Below are 18,416 nucleotides of genomic sequence, written 5' to 3'. Positions count from 1 at the left end.
TTCTCAATTGCGAAGATACAATTAGAGACGAATCAATATTATAACCCGTACAACGTACGGGACAAAATCTAGTAGGATTATAAAGCGTAGTTTATTGCATTAGTTTATTGGGTTAAACGGGTTAAGTTGGTTAAAATGACCTACTTAAAGTTAAATGGGTTAAACATGTCGGGTTGGGTTATAGAAAAATTAAATGGGTCGGGTTAGGGTTGAAACAAATGACCCAATTATGTAATTGGGTCGGGTTAGGGTTGGGGTAGTGGTGACTCGTTTAATATTGACACGAACACGAACATGACACGACATAATCTGTTTGCAAGGTCTATCACTAACATATAAATCTACGTATATGTATATCGGAAGTTTAATTTACAAAGTTATTGGGATATATTGTTCGGTAACGCACACTTTTGAGAGGCTCTCTCAATAAGTTTTTGAAATACCACTTTTTACGTATATTTGTACTAAAAGTCTAAAACTACAATAATAGTTATACATTCCTTTAAAATGTTTTATATGGATAAAAAAGAATCATAAGTTGTTTATGATAGACATAAAGCCTTATTTTTTATGAATAATTTTTTTTTTTAAAATAAAAAAATTTGTTAAATTGTCAATTAAAAAGGTAAAGCTCAGATGCGCAGGTTATCATCGATGATTGATGAGTAAGTGCCGAACCCAATGTGACACTGAAAGCGCAGGAGTCATCATAGCTTTGAAATGCACCAGCCGGGAATCGAACCCGGGTCTGTACCGTGGCAGGGTACTATTCTACCACTAGACCACTGGTGCTTGTTGATTATACTTTGATACTTTGTTTGTTTATGATATAACTTAAACTCCCCTTTTGGATAGTTCAGAGTCAGTATCCACATTTGTGCTGAACATTCCAGTGGAGAAAGCATTCTTTTATCTTCCAACAATTACGACAACATGATTCATGTCAACCGACTACAAATCACTTTGAAACTAAGGCTTTATATAGACGTTTTACATTACACACCACATGGCGAATTTGGTGAAGGAAACAGTCCTAGATAAGCAATAAGCGTACAAAAAAGGGTACAACTGTACAAGTGATAGATACAGGTGATAGATATGGAGTACGGACACACGCTTATCAATGTTACAATCAACCAAGTAATCGACTAGACAAGCTAGAGTCGGCTGCTATAGCTACATCAAAGAATACATTGGACTACCATGCTCTATGGAGTCCTAAAATAATCGTCACCATAACCCAAATCCATATATTTACAGGAAGTATGGTACAAAATCCTCACAGCAGGAATTCCATCAAGACGGATTCTCGCTTCTTGTGATCATGGTCGTGGGGTCCTGCATTATAGATCAAACCACCGGTCTGTATCTCATACAAAGTTGACACGGGTGGTTTTTTTTATCCTCTTAAGTTGTTGGCGTCAAATCATGGGTGCTTTGTTCGGTTGGTGAGCCAGGGACAAAGGGTACAAAGCCGCGCCCACCAAAGACAGGGCGCATGAAAGAATCATCAAATTTTCGCCAATAATAGTGGACAGTGTGAGTTGGAGCATTTAGAAGCATGCGGAGGCTGCCAGGTCGACCATCTTGGTTAAACCCGTCAACTTCCGACTCTCCTCGGCTCTCAAGAAGTGGTAAAATGAGTAATTTAGGACTTCCCAGATCAGGTGTTGATATAGTGCTTGCACTATTGAAGTGTTTTGGATGAGGGAGCAGAAACCGTATTAGAGGCTTTGTTAACAACCCAAATACCTGCAAGAATCATGATCATCCTCATCAAAAACAGATACAAAGTTTTCCCTTTTTTGGTTCATGATGAGGCACATAGGTTTCGTGTTTCCGATATATTTAGCTTTAGAATGTGATGTGGAAAAACAAAACAGCTGATTAAACCAGTCTCCCCTTGCCCTATTAGGCTTCCTTATGCTTTGCTTTATATGTGTGTTGGTCTTGATGCGTAAGTTACCCAATCTTATGATGTAAGGAGTGACACCTGTGGTGAGTATGAGTTCGGTGGGGGAGGACATGAGTTATATGCGGTTGTGATAGGTAGTGGAAAAGAAAAGGAAGATTGGTAAGACTTATTAAGGCATGGAGCATGTTTTGTGAGATGAGATGAGTGATATGATTGTGTGTTGAGTAATGTAAAAGTAAGTGAATGTGGGCAAGGGATGATGTGAGTCTAAGGAACGTGAGAATGAAAAGATTGAAAGGAAGAATGTGGATAGTGGCAACTTGAGATGTGTAAAGAATTATGGAGGGAGATGGTTAGGAATCGTGTGGGTTAAGAATATATGTAGTGAAAGGTCGTTTTAAAGGGATGGAGAAGAGTGGTATATAGTGAACTTAATGGAGACATGTCGCGACGTGGATTTGCAGATAGCGAGTGAGTTTGGGAATTTGCATTATCAAGAGGTGAAACTAATGTGTGATTTTCTTGGGCAAGTAACGTTATGAAATGAGTTTTGGGACAAAAAAAAAGGGAGAGATTGGAGATCAGTGTGAGTAATAGCAAGAGATGGTCTGGACTGATTTATGTTAAGTGTGAGTAATAGCAGGATAAGAAAAGATCGATGGTAAGAAAGATTGAGATGGTACTAATATGAAATAATGGAATTTGAGTTTTGGAGCAGCAAAAGGGTAACTGGATTACTAAAGAGTTAGGTAGAAGGAATAAGGAGTTGAACTATTAATTGGTATTGTTGAGTGTAAAGAGAAAAGAAGGATAAAAGTAAGCTGAGAAAAATGTTGACCAGAGTTATGTGATATAGAAGTAAGGAATCATCGAGATTTATGATACTATCATGAGGATGTTAGTTAAGGGTTATATAGGAGTTTCAGGACAACATGATTAGTCATGAGTTTCGGGGAATTAAGGAAAGTAAGAAGTCGGGTAAAGAATTTACACGATATGAGACCTTGGTGGTGAGTTGGGTGACGATGCAATTAAGGATGGAATTGGAAATAGTGTTGGGGTAATTTTGTTGATGGATTTGATGTTCGTTATTTGGGATGTTAACCAAAGGTAGGAAAGAAACTGTGATGTTTAGAGATGAGTGTAAAAGGGTTGTTATACGAGCAGTGAGGGTATTGTGGTGTTGTCACTAGTGGTTAAGGGTGATAGTCAATTAGAAAGATAGCAATTCTAAAGAGGTTGATTTGGTAGAGGCCGGATTGTATGTACGTTTGTGGGGAAGTATAAGATGTGGTCTTAAGAGGCGGTTGCTAGTGGTTGAGTATTAGTTGTATGGTTATATTTGGCAGGGGATGATGGTTATGCGAATGGAAGAATGTGTTATGGGCGAGAGGTAACCTTTATCAGGTGGTAACTTACGTGATCAGGATTGACTAGTTGTATGTGATTACGGGTCTATGATGTGTATAAATGTTTGTGTGAGGTTCTGACCTCACGAGAGATGGTATGGTGTGATAGTTATAAAGTTGTTATATGAATGTTTTGTGATATATGTTGGATACGGTAAACTAATGGTATGATGTTCAAAAGTGATAGTTTGGGTAATCTGGCATGGCTAGTTATACTTGTATGTGTATTCCTGATATATGTTTATTCATAAAAAGGTATGGATGATATTCATGAGATTCTTGTTTGTTTATTCCGTATAATATGTTGTGTTATGAGCCAGTAAAGCAGTTTTGAGTAAATTTTCTTGTTCGGAAAGTTATACTGAGTCAGTGTTTATGAGAATTGTATGTGGTTGTGATGTCTATTGACGTAGTTGTTGTGCCTCGGGTGGTGATCCGGGCACGGTACTTCGTGTTGTGATGCGGGTATTTTCGCGCTGCGGTGCGGCTGTTGGTGGCAGTGTTGCGATGTCGTCACTATTGTGGTGTAGTAGGCGGGATGATTACGATTCGAGTTTCGAAAGTACATACCAGATATACATAGATTGTTGTTTGTTTGATGTTGCTTTATGTGAGTTTCGGGTTGTACATATAGATGATTGTTTTGTTTATTGATATTTCTTACCAGTTTTAGTTTGGGAGTAAGGGTAGAGTATGTTATGGAAGAGAGTTGTGCTTGTTTTCGTTGTTGTCATGGCATAGTGACATCCTGTTGACGGGACACAGTTGCGAGAGGTTGTTGGAATACTTGTGATGTTCTTTTAGAGGAGGCGTTGGTGGACTTAGTAATGGCAAGTGAATGGTGGGACATGTGTTGTACTGATCTGAAAACTGCAAGTGGTTCATAATCTTTTATTGGGACAGTGAGTATAGAGTGTTGGAAATTAGTATCATGGTAAGTTATGGATGAGTTTTGCGGTAGTGAAAGAAAAGAACTTGAGGATCTAGTGTGAGTGTGTGTAATAATTGTGGATCGTGAGTTATGAGTATGGAGATAGATGCATGTATACAGGACTATGTCGTTTTGGCGGTAATAGGGAACAGTTGACATTTTGGTTAAGCTAAAGATTTTGTGGTATAGGTTAGGTGGTGTGCCGAGTGAATTGAGGTATGAGAACTGTTTAAGTAAGAGAGCCTTGGATATAGGAATGGTGAGTGTTTAGAGTATAGACGGTGATGCCTGTCGTTGTGTGCACCAAAAATAATATTTATAATACTATTAAAACTAACAGAAGTTAGTGGTAACAGGGTCGAACCACAGAGAGGCGGGGGAGTTTCTATTGTTCAATATTCTAGTCTTAAGGTAACAATGAGGGGGGTTTTGATTTGGAACTAATTCTAAGGCAAATAGATTAAAAACTAAATGCAAATAAAAGACAAAAAGCGGTAAAGAAAATGATGTAAACCAATAATAAAAGGGGCTAGGATGATCGGGTCACTACAGCTTCGATGGCACATAAGTCTAGGTAGGTCTCAAAATACAGTCGTGGGTGATGGGTATGACAAGTCCTCTCGGTCCAAGTTAACTAGTAGCTCCTTTCGCCTATGCTACTAGTCCCTAGGTCTCACTAATACTAACTTTCGTTCTTGATTAGTAATCCTAATGCCTAAATCACTTACCTTTCAGTCTAGCAATTTAGCCGTCTTAATTCGTTAATTTAAGTCCTTCCCTATCTTTCGATCTACGGGTTGGTCAAAACTAAGCATCTAACAAGTCTCCGCTAGGTCTCATTGATAGATATTACACTTAACGATTCAAACGAAGCAAATCAGACACGAAGGTGGTCGATCGACCAGCTACCCCAGTCGACCGACCAACCGACTCAGTCGACCGACCAGATAAGCCAGTCGGTCGACCAAGCCCTAATCTGAGGGTAACTATTCTAGTGCCATCTACGCTAAGTTCGCCTACATCCTAGCAAGGGGTGATTTAGCTAGACATAATAACGATAATAACAACAATGAAATTCGTAAAAACTATAAAGAAAGACATGATCGAATAATTGTAGCAATAATAACGCATAAACTAATCTAGGGTTCAAGGGATCTAAACTAGTAATTTCTAAACTAATAAAACAGTAATTAAACTGAAGAATAAGAACAAGGATTACCGAAATTGGAACAAGTGAAGAATAGATCCGGAAGCAGTAAACCTTTATTGTGAATGAAACGTAAGCTAGATTATTATTTTCTAGGTCGAAACTAAGGATGATGAAATAACTTGATACTGATTACAAAGCATTGAGTTAGGTTAAATAGAGTTTCACGTAACACCTCCTCACTAAACCTAATTACAATGGGCTTAAATCACGTCTTTTAGTTTCTCGTCAGATTGTGGAGTGGTCTATCGACCACATGTATCAGTCTACCGACCAAATGTCGGGGTAACAGTAGCTTCTGACAAAAAATAAATCTCGTGCTTCAGTATACTTGGTCGTTCGACCAATGTATCCAGTCGATCGACCAAACGTGTTGTACAGCAATGCATTATGACGAATTCTGCAACGCGCGCCGATCTTAAAACAACAGCCATTTCTTCGTTACTTATCGGAATAAAGCGATTCTCGCGTCGTTGGAAAGCTAAGAGGATAAGCTTTCACCTCCAATTGGAATCACTTGATTATCAGCTCTAAAACTCGAGATATAGCCATTTGAAACAGGCTGCAATATCGTAAAGTGCTTCTTTGCTTGTCAAATGCTTGTAACTTGTACGCACCCATGCTTTTGCTATCTTTAGGCCTTGAAACGCGCGCCAAGTTCATTCCTCAAGCTTTCCCTTCATGTCAAATGCTATGCTAAATACTTAGGGACGGATTTGGCTCATGTTCCGCTGAAATCTTCATATTTCTGCAATATCACACAAAAAACACAAAAGTAGACGGAAATAGGAAAAATAGTAGAATAAACTACTAATTGAGCTCTGAAACGCGTGTAGAATGAGGTTTAAAACATCATATAATAGACACACATCAAACTTCCCAAACCAAACCCTTGCTTGTCCCCAAGCAAGAACTAGACTCGATCTTAGAACCTAATGGAACGAGTTCAATCTCAGAGCGAAATGCAACAAGTAAAGCTTAAACCAATTTAATGCTACAAATCAACAATCAATTAGCAATATGAATCATGCAAACGAGTTATGTAGTCGTTAAAAACTGCTGAACCGTCAACTATAGAGACTTATCATTATGGACTCTCACGGGTCGCTCATATCACACATAAGCACAGGTGAATATATGTAAAGATAGAAAGAAATAATTTTGTAATGACACTCACCTAACTACGACCTATAAGAACATGTCTGCAATCTAATATGAAAATGATCTCTACAACCGTACATATGCATTCCAACCAAACAAATGACCATGACACATGCCGAGGTAAATATGGATATGTGAGGTAATGGGTAAGAAGAGGCAAAACATTTATGGGAATGTGGAGGTATAGGTGATCAAGCTAGTACCTAAACAAAACCATATGACAACATCCAACTTCTTGCTCAAGATTTTCAATAAAACCAGTGCTAATTATCAAGCACTTAAACTCACAACCTAACAACAACTAAACTCCCCAATAATTAGAAATAATACATGGGAGTATAAAATCACCAACTCATAACAATTGCAACATGTGATTTTTCGAATTTTCTTTTTCTTTGCAGTACTCAGTCGATTGACCAATGTAGCCGGTCGATAGACTGAAATTTTTCGAATCTCTTTTTTCTCTTCTTTTTCCCTTCTATTTCTTTTCAACTTTTTCAATTCTTTTTCCTCCTTCATTCTTTCATCCAACATTAACTCAATAAGAGCATATGCAACCAAAAATAATAAGAACATTCCCAAAGACTAATACTACTAGCTTGACAAAGGCAGGCTGAATATAGGATGTAGTAAAAGGGACAAAAGCTATTTTTGACTATGAGGGGCTCATGGGTAAAATGAATAAAGGGAAACCTCTACCACATGTGTCAACAAACCACAAACCGAATGCATACAGGTATTAAGCAGATTAAATTCATACTTATGCATATTGATATAACATGTCTCATAAGGAGTAACTACTCACAATCCTAGATAAAACGGTCACAGATGACACCAGTTATAGGCTCTAAACCTCAGAAAATGATGTAGTTTGCCAAAAATCTAAGTCAAGTTTCAAGCTCAGCAAGATATTTTACGAAAACTCGTAGACTATGCAAAAAGATTCTACTAATAACATGTCAATTAAGCAAGGCTTAGGCATAAATAGATGCAAATGCAATGTCATCATTGAAATACTACCGTTCCGACTCGACCTACATGCTAAAATAAACGTGCAATTTTTTGAATTTTTTGAAATTTTTCAATTTTTTTGAATTTTTGTATATATGGAGAAATTGAATAACAATGCAAACAGAATAATTAAACGTGAATGCAAAAACATATGAATGCTATATAATGCAAAACCCTTTCCCAAACCAAATCACACAATGTCCCTATTGTGCAAAATCATGTATAAGAAGTGAAAAAGGAAATGGGAATTTGCATTTAAAGAACTACAACTAAATAAGACATAAGAGAAAAAAGATGTCGGGAACTCACAAGACTTCATGCGCGAACGGAAACCTCCCCAAACCAGCGCGACTTAGGAGGTTTCGGTAGCCAACAGTGCTACCAATAGATACCTGAAAGACAGAAAAGCAAACATCATTCGGAAATAAAGGAATTTGGGCGAGAAAAATGTGCATGGAATTAAAGTAGAAGAAAACGAAAACAAAAGTGAAAGGGAAAGAATAGAGAGAAAAACTCCCTAGAATGCCCATTCACGCTTCACGAGATGACCAAGCATGATCGCTAAAACAGGTAACAACAGCAAGAAGGGTCGACCGACCACAGGGTGTGGTCGACCGACCATGTGTCGTGAAGAACAGTACTCTCTGGAAGCTGCGGTCCGGTCGGTCGACTGATGGGACTGGTCGACCGACCACTGCACCTGAAGCAGAACTCGTTTTCTTCGATTTTAACTCAATAGATTGAGTTAATACGGTCTACAAACCTGCAAATGCACAATATAAACGCGCCCAAAATTTGCGCAAACCCAATAAAAGTAGTCTATAGTCTTAAAAATCCTAAAACAAACCAAACAAAGCGAAGTCTCGCGCAAACCAAAAACAGTAAAAAGTCTTAAATGCGATAAATTGTCTTAAAAACTCAAGCAATAAAATGTTTATCCGCGAAAAATGCGGAAAATCTCCGACCATGGCTTCTGGCTACACGAAGTACCCTCCACGGTGGTTATCTTCTCAGCACTCCAATCCACAACATCGTCTGACGGATCTACATCTGACGCATCCTCCCACTTGTCATCTGACTCCTCAAGCTCCAAGTCAGAAACTGTAACTTTGGCCGGCTCATCCTCTTCAGGCTCCTCGTCAGTGCCATAGCTCAAGCATCCTAGGCCACCTCTCTGAACAATAGGCTCAACTGGAGTAACGGGCAGCTCATCCTTCCCCAAACCAGCTCCTGCAATAGATGAAACAGACAAATCGTCCTCCAATTTGCTCCCAATCTGGGGCGGAGGTGTCACAACAGCAGGAATAATGGGTACAGGCAATAAAGTAGGAACATCAGAAATGACCACATAAGACGGTTTAGCAGAAATAGCATTGCATGTAACAGCCCACATGGGATCCTTCTTTCTAGCGGTTTGAGCAAAAACAATGGACTGTTTGCCCACCCTAAAGGTCAAGATCCGCTCCCCAACATCAATTATTGCACCAGCAGTGTGCAAAAATGGTCTCCCTAAAATGATAGGTATATGATCGTCCTCGGGCATGTCTAGGACAACAAAGTCAACAGGGAAAAAGAATTTCCCTATTTGGACAGGAATGTCCTCTAAAACTCCTATTGGCTGGACCGCATAGCGATCAGCCATCTGAACAGTCATGTTGGTCACGACAAATTTGGTCAGGCCTAATTTCTTCGCTAGACTTAAGGGCATGACACTAATGTTAGCCCCCAAATCACATAAGGCTTTCTCTATGGGAAAGGTGCCAATAGAACATGGGACAGAGAAACTACCTGGGTCAGCTAACTTTCGGGGGACAGTCTGGGTCAAATAGGAGCTGGACTCCTCAGTAAATGCTACGGACTGGACAGGTTCAAGTGACCGCTTTTTAGTTAAAAGCAGCTTCATGAATTTCATGTAAGCAGGCACTTGATTGACCAACTCAAGGAAAGGTACCTGAACATTTAAACTACGAATCACATCTTTGAATTTATCGAAAGATACCTGTTCTTTGGTCGGAATTAGCCTCTCCAGATATGGGACTGGAATGGAACCATCCGCATTTGGAGCTCGCCTCAAGAATCTCGGAGTACTCTCACTCCGGAACAGAAAATCCCTCAAGTTATCGGGTATAGAGGGACGAAACAACTCGGAATCAACAGCGTGGGTGGTCGGTCGACCACCCTCCTCGGTCGGTCGACCAGGGTTAATTTTACCCGAATTTTCAGAAACATCAGAAACCACTTCTGGAACAGTGGAGGTGGTCGGTCGACTGCTTGGGACGGTCGGTCGACTGACAGTGCTGCTATACGTCTTCTGTTTCTTCCCCTTTTCAGCAGCCTTTTTCTTTCCTTTAGCATTTTCAACTGTAGGACCCTCAAGTGTAGACCCACTCCTGGTAGTAATAGCATTAAGGGTCTCCTTCTTTTGGTCCGGTTGCGATGGTAGTTGCCCAGTAGCTCGAGTTGCACTCTTGCTAGCTAGTTGAGCAATCTGAGACTCCAACATTTTCATCCCGACCTCTCTAGCTTGAGACTCCTTCAGCAACAAATTTTTCAACTCAGTGAAGTCGGAATTTTGGGACTGCTGTTGCTGTTGTTGGGGCACATACGGAGGCTTTTGGAACTATTGTTGTTGCTTATGTGGAGGTACATAGTTCTGCTGCTGCGAAGGTGGAGTCGGATTTTGGACATTCTGGCTACTCCACCTCAAGTTTGGATGGACATTCGACTCAAAATAAGTGTTTGTCTGCCTATAATGTTGAAAAGCAGCACAAAACTCATAAGAATTAGGACAAAAATCTGCAACATGTCCTTCTCCTCCACATCTCTTGCAGACGAAAGGACCGTCTGACACAGCATTCACTTGATAAATCCCTCCTTTTGAAGCTCCTCCCAACTCGTACTTATCAAATCTCGCCGTAAGAGCCTCTAATGCAGCTACAGAAGGGGATTCAGCAGCTCTCCTTTGATTTCCCCTGGAATTTCCATGATCAGCTTTATGGGTGGCCATATCATCAATAATTTTCCACCCCTTAGTTTCTCCAACATTCTCCTGGAATCTGCCATTAGCTGCCGCATCCAGGATAGCCCTCTGATCGTCGTAAAGCCCATTATAAAATTGATTGCATAGGCTCCATTGCTCGATCCCATGGTGCAGAATAGTTTGCACCAGCTTCTTGAAACGGACCCACGCCTCATGAAAATTCTCATCAGGACCCTGTTTAAAGCTCGTGATCTGAGCTCTAATGGCATTGGTCTTCAAGGCAGAGAAATATTTCTTGTAGAATGCTAGGGCCAGCGAATTCCAATCAGTGATCCCATTAGCAGCTTGGTCCAGGTCTCGGTACCACTCCCTAGCAGCATCACGGAGTGAGAATATAAACATCATCTCCTTTACCTGGTCCTGGGTCACACCTGCTGGTAGGGGTATGGAGCAGCAGTAATCAATGAATGTCTCCATATGTTTTGCCGCATCTTCATTTGCAGCTCCCCCAAATTGGTTTCTCTCAACCAAGTTAATATAAGACGGTTTTGGCTCAAATTTTCTTTCCGTCCCTGGTAATACGAATCCCTTATAGAGATTCGCAGTTGCTGGCTCGGAGTGACTGGCTATACTAGCTTCTTCGGCCATCTCTAGAAAATCTGGTGAGGTAACGGTGTCGGTTGAAGAAACTGGAGATAATGGTGGGTTCTCCTCAAATAATTCGTTCTCGTAAAAACTGGAATGAGAACCAGGTTCTTCCTCTGACTGTTGTTCTTGAAATAATCTCCTCTTCACGCGCAAAGTCCTATCTAGCTCGAGATCAAGGGGAAATAATTCGCCTTGTTGAGACCTGCGCATAAGATAAAACTACACAAAAACAATGAGAAAAGATTAAGGAACAAAAGCTCCTTAAACTAAGAAAAAGACTAAAATAATAAAACAATAAAAACTAGCGCTGCCTCCCCGGCAACGGCGCCAAAATTTGATGCCTGTCGTTGTGTGCACCAAAAATAATATTTATAATATCTATTAAAACTAACAGAAGTTAGTGGTAACAGAGTCGAACCACAAAGAGGCGGGGGAGTTTCTATTGTTCAATATTCTAGTTTTAGGGTAACAATGAGGGGGATTTTGATTTGGAACTAATTCTAAGGCAAATAGATTAAAAACTAAATGCAAATAAAAGACAAAAAGCGGTAAAGAAAATGATGTAAACCAATAATAAAAGGGGCTAGGATGATCGGGTCACTACAGCTTCGATGGCACATAAGTCTAGGTAGGTCTCAAAATACAGTCGTGGGTGATGGGTATGACAAGTCCTCTCGGTCCAAATTAACTAGTAGCTCCTTTCGGCCTATGCTACTAGTCCCTAGGTCTCACTAATACTAACTTCCGTTCTTGATTAGTAATCTTAATGCCTAAATCACTTACCTTTCAGTCTAGCAATTTAGCCGTCTTAATTCGTTAATTTAAGTCCTTCCCTATATTTCGATCTACGGGTTGGTCAAAACTAAGCATCTAACAAGTCTCCGCTAGGTCTCATTGATAAATATTGCACTTAATGATTCAAACGAAGCAAATCAGACACGAAGGTGGTCGATCGACCAGCTACCCCAGTCGACCGACCAACCGACTCAGTCGACCGACCAGATAAGTCAGTCGGTCGACCAAGCCCTAATCCGAGGGTAACTATTCTAGTGTCATCTACGCTAAGTTCGCCTACATCCTAGAAAGGGGTGATTTAGCTAGACATAATAACGATAATAACAACAATGAAATTCGTAAAAACTATAAAGAAAGACATGATCGAATAATTGCAGCAATAATAACGCATAAACTAATCTAGGGTTCAAGGGATCTAAACTAGCAATTTCTAAACTAATAAAACAGTAATTAAACTGAAGAATAAGAACAAGGATTACCGAAATTGGAACAAGTGAAGAATAGATCCGGAAGCAGTAAACCTTTATTGTGAATGAAACGTAAGCTAGATTATTATTTTCTAGGTCTAAACTAAGGATGATGAAATAACTTGATACTGATTACAAAGCATTGAGTTACGTTAAATAGATTTTCACGTAACACCTCCTCACTAAACCTAATTACAATGGGCTTAAATCACGTCTTTTAGTTTCTCGTCAGATTGTGGAGTGGTCTATCGACCACATGTATCAGTCTACCGACCAAATGTCGGGGTAACAGTAGCTTCTGACAAAAAATAAATCTCGTGCTTCAGTATACTTGGTCGGTCGACCAATGTATCCAGTCGATCGACCAAACGTGTTGTACAGCAATACATTCTGACGAATTCTACAGCGCGCGCCGATATTAAAACAGCAGCCATTTCTTCGTTACTTATCGGAATAAAGCGATTCTCACGGAGTTGGAAAGCTAAGAGGATAAGCTTTCACCTTCAATTGGAATCACTTGATTATCAGCTCTAAAACTCGAGATATAGCCATTTGAAACAGGCTATAATATCGTAAAGTGCTTCTTTGCTTGTCAAATGCTTGTAACTTGTACGCACTCATGCTTTTGCTATCTTTAGGCCTTGAAACGCGCGCCAAGTTCATTACTCAAGATTTTCCTTCATGTCAAATGCTATGCTAAACACTTAGGGACGGATTTGGCTTATTTTCCGCTGAAATCTTCATATTTCTGCAATATCACACAAAAAACACAAAAGTAGACGGAAATAGGAAAAATAGTAGAATAAACTACTAATTGAGCTCTGAAACGCGTGTAGAATGAGGTGTAAAACATCATATAATAGACACGTATCAGGCGGTTATGTTTGACATGCAGTGGTGATAAGGATAATGAGAAGATACAGCTAGGATTTAGTATAGTGAGTTACGAGGACGTAACATTTATCTTAAGAAGAGTAGGATGAGATACAAGAGAGTTTGTTAGTTGTGCATGTTGTAGTACAATTGGAAGTAGAGTATTGATGTAGCATAATGAATGGACTTGTATATATTGTGGTTGATATTGTTAAAAGGGCCATGGCTGTGCTTGTAGTAGTGTGATGCTTAGGAGTGTGAGAATATTTCGATAGTATTGACAGTTGGATGATGATGATTATGAGTTCCATAGTTTTGGCAGTTGGATGATGATGTTTATAAGTGTGAGTAAACTTCGAGAAAGAAGTTCCTTTTAAGGGTGGTAGAATGTAACATTCCGTTTGATGTTTATGAGTGTCTTGATATTGGATTTTCTATTGGATATATGTTAGTGAAACGGAGCTAGCGGCGTTTGTGGAGGGTAGTTACTAGTGTATGGAGTTAGTGTCGAGATAGGCTATAATGTGGTGGATATGATATCGTGAGTCATGTTGTGGGTGTAGACATAGTTGGTGGAGTTGGTGTTGGGAGTCCATGTTTGATGGGTTGGAGTTTTGTTTTGAGTTCTTATTTGCGTTGTTATGTCTTGATTGAGTTAGTATGTTTTGTTTTTGTTTATGGGTTGAACTTCGGGGACGAAGTTCTTTTTAAGGAGGGAAGACTGTAATACTACGGTTTTATGAGTCTATGGGTACTCTATCGAGTGGGGCTTACTCTGTCGAGTAAGTAGTTTTTGACGCAAAACAGTAGTCTGTCTGTAGGGTACTCGATCGAGTAAGTTGGGTACTCGATCGAGTATGGGGCACTTGATCGAGTAAGTGCCTTACTCGATCGAGTAAGTGAGTTTACGGGCTGAGTTTTGACGGGTTTTGTTAATTATGCAAGATTAATATATAATAAGTTCCGTCGCTTTTCTTAAATCGTTTTATCATTCGAAAAACCTAAATTGAGAGAAGGAAGTTACGTAAGTTGATTCATCGCATCATTAGCAAATCCCCAAGGCTAGGAGAGTCGGATCATCTTGTTCTTTACGTCGTTGTGATCATCGTGTCAAGGGTAAGTTCCTTGTATAATTTTTATAGCATTTGGTTGAGTTTCTTTAAAACCCTCATTTTGAGGATTTTGGGTGATTTGTATGTGTGTGGTAGTAATTGAATGTATACATGTTATAGGAGGAGGATTCGTAGAGGAGAATTCTGATTAGCTGCTAGATCGTCTATGGTGGTTGCTTCTCCAGGTAGGGTTTCCCTACTCGGTATTAATTACATAATGTGTGGTGATTGTGCTGTAGTTAGTAATTGTTGATTGATTTAGACGGTTGTGATTTCATATTGTTGATTGATTTAGACGGTTGTGATTATTGTTAAAGTATACTGCTGGTGTTTGTGACGGTTGTTGATTAATATCGTTGATTGTTGTTGTATCTGTCTGTGATCTTCGGGGTGCGTCCCTGGCTGAGTGGAGTCACTTGCGGGAGGTGGCTTCACGCCCTGATTCGCCTCCTGTGGAACCCGCCACAGGAGGGATGTGCACATTAATGAACATGGGTTTATCGCTCGATGGAGATGAGCGGGGCTTAGGTGGGAACGGCTGCGATCCCCCACTGGCGGTGTGGAGTATCTGTTGCGATGGGTACTCTGGCAGGGCTACACACTTTAGTGTGTAGTCAGTTGTGTGGAGATTTGAGATGGAAACTGGGGTTTGTTGAGCTGTTTGTGCTGTTTGTGATATTGTTCCTTTACGGTATTTATTTTTGTGTAATTAGTACTGACCCCGTTTAAATGTTTTAAAAACTGTGGTGATCCATTCGGGGGTGGTGAGCATTTATTGAGCAGGTTTGGTTGATGCGCATGGAATAGTTGGGTTGAGTCATCACGAGCTGTTTTAGAAGTCTTCCGCTGTGTCGAACGTTGTTCTTTAGCTAGTTGGTTTAACATTTGAGAACAGTTGTATTTTCTTTTAACAGTTTTGGAGTTTAGTTGTATCACTTAAACTTTGTAATCATTTAAGTACGTTTCGTTATTGTCTATTTGATTATCATTGCCTCGGGTAACCGAGATGGTGGCGTTCTCATACCTTTAGTGGTCCTGGTAAGGCACTTGGAGTATGGGGGTGTCACACTTGGATGCGGACTGTTCTGTCGCATGTCAAATCGGGAACTATTATGTCCCGAGAGTCTGGCTAGATTTAGACTAGGACTGAATCATTGTAATCATTATTGTCGTCCTACCAAGGGAGTTATCTGGATTGAGTAGTGAAGGTCTTGCATGGTTTAGATAATTTGCATTTGTCATATTTCATTAGAATTCGAGCTCGCGATTAAGTGATCATGCCTATGTTATTATTTGCTTCCTTATCTTATCTACTTATGCTTATGAATAGTTGAGTCTTTAAGAGCATCCGCAAAGGCGGAAATTTGCCTCCCCATATACCCTCTCTCTCATCATATGGGGCACCCCATTATTGCATTACCCTCCCCGTCACTTGGGGCTCCTCTACTTTTAGGGGAGGTCCCCAAGAAAATGCAAAGCTTTTTTTGTATTTTTTTGGGGAGGTTCCCAAAATGTTGTGAGTAATTTAATTTTGTTGGGGAACCTCATTGTTGCGGACATGATATTATAAAATGGAGAGGGTAAATGAAAAAGTTAGTGGAGAATGTGGTCGACGAATAAGAAAAGGAGAGATAAAATATGGGGAGTCCCACCATTGCGCATGCTCTAATATGCTAATATTGATCTTTCTTGTTCCCCCCTCATTTAATTTGATATGTTTAATTATAGATCTTTTGATGTTCATGTCATTTGTAAAACCTCATATGATTTACATATTTGAGTTCCTTGTTATGTGTATTTTGACATATTGTGGCTGGGAGAACCCTGAGTTACTCCCCAATGACTGTGACTTTCATGTTTACATGAATGACAGATTTGTGAAGATTGCATGTGTGGGGCTTAGACGTGTGAGCTAGCGAGCACCTTGGCTTAGTAGTCTGTTTAGTAGGATTGCTTAGACTCACCCATTATCGTCTTGTCATTCGAGAGATATCTTTTCCCCATTTTTGACTATCATGTCTGCATGGACCTAATTTTCATTTCCACATACTTTACCTTGTTGTAGGTTTTATTGAACCCGCGCTTTAAACTTTAAAAAATTTCAAAAATTTCCTAAATTCCGCTTTACTTTTACTTGTTTTACGTTGGTATTATTGCGGGGGTTCACAGGGGTGTTACATAGAATGTATGCACTCTACGCGCGATGTTGACTTGTATTCTTGAGAAGGTCGAACGACTTGAGTCTCTCTATATTTAGACCTGGTAAATGGGTCGAGGCCGGGTCGAGTCAGGTCAATTCAAGTCCGAGTCATTTTGGGTCAAATATTATCAAGTTATTTGTGGATAATATCCATTTGCAATAATAAATATTCGGGTCGGGTTGTATTGGATCTAGTCAATTTGGGTCCGGGTCAAATTCCGGTCTTGAGTTCGGGTATTGGACCGGGTCGTCAATTTTGCCAAATTTACCTACATTGTACTGGTATTATGTCTCATATAACACCAACAAAAAATATAAGAAAAAATCAATCAATGTATATAAAAGATAAAATGTATACTCTTTATTGTGAAATTTGGATATATAACACAAGTTTCATATAAAATAGTTCAAAATAACATGCATGTGTATCATCATCCTTGTTCACGGAGAGATTTCCTTCTTACAACTCACCATTTGCTCCGTCGACAACGGTTACCTCACCGTTGAGGATTCTCAAGTATTTCTCGTTTTGGTGTAGAGTGGCCAAGCGTCGTGCTTCTGCAACACTTGGCCACACTTCATACTTCCGGGTTATTGGGTGTTGAAAAATAGTATAAGAATCCGTCCCAGTACATAATTTTAGCTCAATTAAATCTCTTATTAAAGTGTTCCTTAAGCGACAGTAATTCGCTAAGGTAGTAGCACAATTGTTGGAGTGTTTTCGATGAGTTCTCGGTGCCATGACGAAGTACTGATGAAAAGTTGAAGGAGTTATTTTTTTGAACTTGTGATGATGTTTTGTTGACAATAAGAACACTTCTTATATATAAGGGCTATGGACTATATGAAGCACAACCATTCAAGTGTTTTGGTAATATGTGAGGTGGAGTTGATATCATTTTTTATTTCTTACCAAATATATATCGCAATCGACCTAAAAATGGTTGTACAAAATTTGATCAATTTCGATTTTGTAACAATTTGCGTTAATTGCTTTCGTTTAATAGATGTGAATTTTTGGTATCGAATTATGAGACAGTACGATTTTTGTACTAAAAGAAGGATGTAAAAGAAAAGATAAACACGTCATTTTATGTGTACGCCATCATTTCACCTAATTTTCATACATTTGTTCAAAAAAAAATTCACATAATTCAAACAAAAGCGTAGAATGATCGACTTGATATAAGAGAGTATTTTTTTGCGTTATGAAATTCTGACAATTACAAGAATAGATGTCAAAATAATATTACGGTCTTACTAAAAGACTTGAGTTTTACCAAAAACCGATGTCTACTAATAATTGTCAAACAGACATAGCACTCTTACTATCATATAAATCTATGTTTATGTATATCGGAAGTCTAAGTTACAAAGTTATTGGGATATATTGTTCGGTAACGAACACTCTTGAGAGACTGTCTCTCACAATAAGTTTTTAAAATACCACTTTCTACGTATATTTGTACTAAAACTACAATAATAGTTATACACTTCAGTAAAACGTTTTATATGGATAAAAAAGAATCATAAGTTGCTTATGTTAAACATAAAGTCTGATTTTTTATGAATAATTTTTTTTTAAAAAAAAAAACTGTTAAATTGTCAATTTTATTGGGGCTAAAATTGACAAATTTCTATTTTCGACCTCTCACTACTAAACATTAAGGGATATTCTACATGATACCCCTCAATTTTTCGACTTTT

General features: G+C 39.2%; 2 non-coding genes across 2 annotated transcripts; both read right to left on the bottom strand.

Annotated features, from left to right (window-relative positions):
- Nucleotides 1-628: 628 nt before the first annotated feature.
- LOC141650407 (small nucleolar RNA snoR114) lies at nucleotides 629-716 on the bottom strand. The gene has a single exon (XR_012546445.1). It is a non-coding gene; the product is annotated as a small nucleolar RNA snoR114 (small nucleolar RNA).
- A 5-nt stretch (nucleotides 717-721) lies between these two features.
- TRNAG-GCC (transfer RNA glycine (anticodon GCC)) lies at nucleotides 722-792 on the bottom strand. The gene has a single exon. It is a non-coding gene; the product is annotated as a tRNA-Gly (tRNA).
- Nucleotides 793-18,416: the final 17,624 nt, after the last annotated feature.

The sequence above is a fragment of the Silene latifolia genome, chromosome 3, assembly GCF_048544455.1.
Source record: "Silene latifolia isolate original U9 population chromosome 3, ASM4854445v1, whole genome shotgun sequence".
In the NCBI taxonomy this organism is placed as follows: Eukaryota; Viridiplantae; Streptophyta; class Magnoliopsida; order Caryophyllales; family Caryophyllaceae; genus Silene; species Silene latifolia.
The sequence above is the reverse complement of the archived record's forward strand: the minus strand, read 5'-3'. Positions and strand labels throughout refer to the sequence as shown.